Below are 4,487 nucleotides of genomic sequence, written 5' to 3'. Positions count from 1 at the left end.
GCAGCATGCATGTGTATAAACAGCAGAAGATTTCACAATTAGCTCTTGCAACTCTGTGCTTGTGTGTTTCCCCCTCCCCTTATTCTCTGTATACAATTCAGTGAGCACTGATGACTCATCCCCCCCTTGTTAATTTAACCAAGAGCTAGCAGACAATGGACAGCCAGCTAGAGCAGAGACAGCACTTTCGAGGGCTTTTCAGCCCCAAAACACCATTTTAGATAATTAAAGTACATAGTAGTTCTGCTAATTACTAAACTGACTATAGATAATAATAAGTTCTTTGAAAAGTTAGTGACACTTTACAGGAGGAAAAACTGGTTCCACTGGGGCTCGAACCCAGGACCTTCTGCGTGTAAAGCAGACGTGATAACCACTACACTATGGAACCTCTTACTACTGATACTCTGCTTACATAGGAGCTCTGCTATCCTATTAGAGCTGGACACCCCCTTTGAATTAATTGAAGCAATTTCACAGATTTTTTTTTATATACAAGTAATAAAAAGTTGTTAACTTATTAATAAAAAAAATCATATAAAAATTATATTTCTAAATTTGACTAAAGAAATATTGTGCAAACCGAAGTTAAGATCCTACCATAAGGCCATCTGGTGTTTTTTCCAGTTTTTCCTTAAAATTAACACATCCTCTGTGCATAATTCCCAGACATCTTGGAATGCCACTGACCCGCGCTTTCTCTTGGGACCCATAATGACAAGTTGGAAGCTTTTTGTAGGTTTTCTATATTAAATAATTTTTAATTGAATTAGATGAATTCGCCAGTGTACAATCTGATGGCAACTCATGTTAATGGCCATTAAGCAGCCATAATGACTTTCTCAATTTATCTACAATGCCCCAGTGACTACCAAGCTCCGTTTCCCTCCTCAGATCATGAATTCTGAGGTCCATATCATAAGAAATCAAGTAAAGCAGAAATGTACAAATTAAATATTGGGCAGGTCTGGTATAAGTATTACTAGCAGCTACTAAAGAAAAGCGAAATAAATTGGAAATATACTCTTTTTAGTTCTTTAACATATAGAGAATATTTCACTATATGATTCCTGGCAGAAATTGTCAATAAGCGAGATAGGCTGGGTTTGTATCACTTGGAGCTACCAGCACAGATACAGCCTAAAATTCAGGACGAAATGAATGTCACAAGGCAGACTCCATTATAGTTAATGGAGTCCACTCAGCACTGTTCGGGTCTGGCATTTACTGGATCTGCTGGTTCTAGTATTTTCATTGTTCGGCTTTGAGGATACAGCCAAACAATGGAAATAGACCAGAACCTTAAGTGCAGGTGTGAATGTGCCCTTGAAGTCAGCTCAACATGTTCAGTGGTCAGTAAGGGCATAAAGGCAGTCTCTATTCTCTCAGGTATGGGTGCCTCAAATAACTCCAGTCTGGGATCTGGTAAGATTGGGGCTGGGCTAGGAACAGGGCATGGCTGCAGGGAGTGCACCATGATGTGCGGGGAAAATATTCATACTGAGTCTGGTGGCTCATGCTGTAACTGGGAACATTTATGCAGCAATCTTTAATATGTTCACTAGCAACCTTATGACTATGCCGAGGTAGGTCGAAGTTGGGGGAACTTGAGCATCAAAAAAACTGGAAATGGTAACAAGTTCTCAATTAAGGTCCGTTTAACCAGATAGAGGTGGAGGCAATCTAGATGGATTCTACTTGTTGCTCGTAGGACATTATACTGCACATGCTGCACTGCGCCACTTCTGGGAGTTACTCCTTCTCACCATCCTTCTACTCACTCTCTCTTCTGCTCAGTTTCTCATGCCCAAAACTCACAGTACTCAGGCCTTAACCTCTCCACCCCTCTTAAAGTCACAGTACAAGTTTTTCATATTTAACCACCTTACAATACAATAAACTGAATCCTCCCCCCTAATACCCTTACAGGGGCTCCTGTGCCCTATTACTACTGGGGCCACTAACAAGGCACTATTACTATTGGAGCCATGGACACGGGGCACTATTACTACTGGGGCCATTGAGAAAGGACACTATTACTACTGGGGCCATTGGGAAAGGACACTATTACTACTGGGGCCATTGGGAAAGGACATTCATACTACTGAGGCTGTTGGATTACTAGAAGTAAAAGCATATGTTGTGATAAGCTACATCCCTTAACCAGACCCCTTTTACCTTTGCTGTTTTTTTTTTTTACAAAAGTGGCAACCCTAGTTTCACACCAGCATCAAACCCCAACCTATAATGAGCCACACCATGATAAACCATGCCTTGTTAAATCTAAAGTGTTTGTGGCATCTGTTGATAAAGTTAGTGCATATTTGTGTAACAGAAGAATGTAACTACAGAGGGTGCAGCTGTGACTATAGGCCCTAGAGCCTTAGACTACCCAAAAGGTCCTTCTGCCACATATGTGAAGCCCAATACTATAAAAAATATATGATAATTGGGGGTCCTGTTTCAGATTTTGTATTGGGAGCCCCTGAGCTTCATGTTTTTGTACTCGCCTTATAAAGAGCAGAGTGTGATGATAAAACAAGAGACGTCACCTTATTCTGTAAGTATGTCTGGGGGTACGATTGGGGTGGAACCTGCCTTATTTACAACCATAAGATCAAAGTAACACCCATGCAATATAAACACCATCAAACGTCCTTACTCGCTGTATTCATAGGACCATCAATCATACTATACTTGTTAACCCGGCCTTTCATTTGCCTGCAGCTCAGGCTTCACTTTCAGCCGGAACTTGATTCCCTGCAGGATTTTCCTCATTATACATCCCCCTTCCCTCCAACCTTTTCTTCTCGCCCGTCTCTCATCTTCATAATTTTTCATTTGCTCCACACACTCTACCTGGAATTCTAAAGGTTTTGTGCCATTTGGGGCTCCTATAATTGTCCATTTTATAGAGGATGCCGGACTAAAACACAGGTGGAGTGGCTCAGGATTTAATCAGTGAAGACCAGCTTTCTGTGATTCCACCGGTGCTCTCCCCCTAAACTGAACCCTGGTAACATCGGTGTGATTTTTTAGGGGTTTTTTTTCACATTCAAGAAATCTTTCATAACTAATTAATAAAACCCTACAAATACCAGCAGTTTAAAAGTAATGAGTGGTGCGTTCCCTTATAGGATCCCTATAGGCATCTGAGATGCAAAACAGAGAAATAACTAATCTGAATGTTCCCTTGAAACAGAGATATTCCCATAAAAAAGACATTATACCGGCCTATTTTTAGAAGGTTGTGATAAAATAAACTAGTTATGTGTACTGGCATTAGCGGAATGGGCAACAAGGGCATAAACAGGTGAGCAGATCGTTGTGAAGAACAGCATAAACTGATTGAGACATTGTAACTACATTTAAAAAAAAGTTTTGCCATGTCAGAAATGTTGATGGGTGGGGTCCAGGTGTTGCAATGCCTTCTAATGGCTAAAACGAACAGGCAGAAGGTCTTATCTGAGCATTGTGCCTGTTCGTCTCTCTTCGTCCATGCTCAGAAAGGTGTCTGGGCTCAATGCGAAGTTTGTAGAGCCCATACACCGCTCATTGATAACAGCTGAGTGTCCCTGCCTGTTGGTTTTAGCAATTAGTAGGGGTCTCAGTGAAGCGAGTCGCGGATTAGGTGCACAAGTGTAGGTTAATCCTTATGAGTATATATTGTGTAATTTTATGTATTGTAGTAAGGCAGAATCAGAATGGCCTATAGAGGAAGTCTGATACCTGGAAAAGGAAAAGAGAGGGTTAACACCTGATGGGTGTAGCAGGAATTGGTTACATATAAGTCAGTTCCTGCCAGAAGCATAAGAAGAAGGGAGAGCGCAGCAGAGCTGAGGTGCTGCAGGCTGGTGGTCTAGCAAAGGCCAGAGTCCGACAGGGACGACAACCCTGGACTCATCCCCAAGTTGGGGTAGACAGGCCCCGAGTCAGACAGGGTCGACAACCCTTGACTCACATCTAGGTGGGGTGCTTATATGGACTAGAGGTTGACAGGGTCGACAACCCTGGACTCACACCCAGGTGGGGTGCTTATATGGACTAGAGGTTGACAGGGTCGACAACCCCTGACTCACAGCCAGGTGGGGTGCTTATATGGACTTTATGATTTCCTAAAGGATGTCATATGGACTATGTTTACGTTGATGCTGTGAATAAATGCTAGCAGGCGCCAGATTATAAAAGAAAATCCACGTCTCAAGAGTGTTTCTACATGGTTGGTGCCCACTCCGGTCTGAAAGTTGGTGATCCGCAGGCAAGTAAACCCCACTTGTTTGCAGTATATTAATCATGTGTATGTATTTCACTATGTATTAACCAAGGGTGTTTCTACATCAGACACATTAGATTTTAGATTTTAACAATTGCCATAATTAGAGTAATTCCAATATACCCCCCCCCCCACTTTGGTAACAGCAATATGTATATTAGCTAATACAAACAACAATATTCTTTACACTAAATGTGTTCAGAGGGCAATATAA

General features: G+C 41.8%; 1 non-coding gene across 1 annotated transcript; it reads right to left on the bottom strand.

The window, feature by feature from the left end:
• Positions 1-318: 318 nt before the first annotated feature.
• Positions 319-391, bottom strand: TRNAV-UAC (transfer RNA valine (anticodon UAC)). The gene has a single exon. It is a non-coding gene; the product is annotated as a tRNA-Val (tRNA).
• Positions 392-4,487: the final 4,096 nt, after the last annotated feature.

This window comes from Eleutherodactylus coqui, chromosome 8, assembly GCF_035609145.1.
Source record: "Eleutherodactylus coqui strain aEleCoq1 chromosome 8, aEleCoq1.hap1, whole genome shotgun sequence".
NCBI classification, from domain to species: Eukaryota; Metazoa; Chordata; class Amphibia; order Anura; family Eleutherodactylidae; genus Eleutherodactylus; species Eleutherodactylus coqui.
This window is presented reverse-complemented; position numbering and strand designations above follow the sequence as displayed.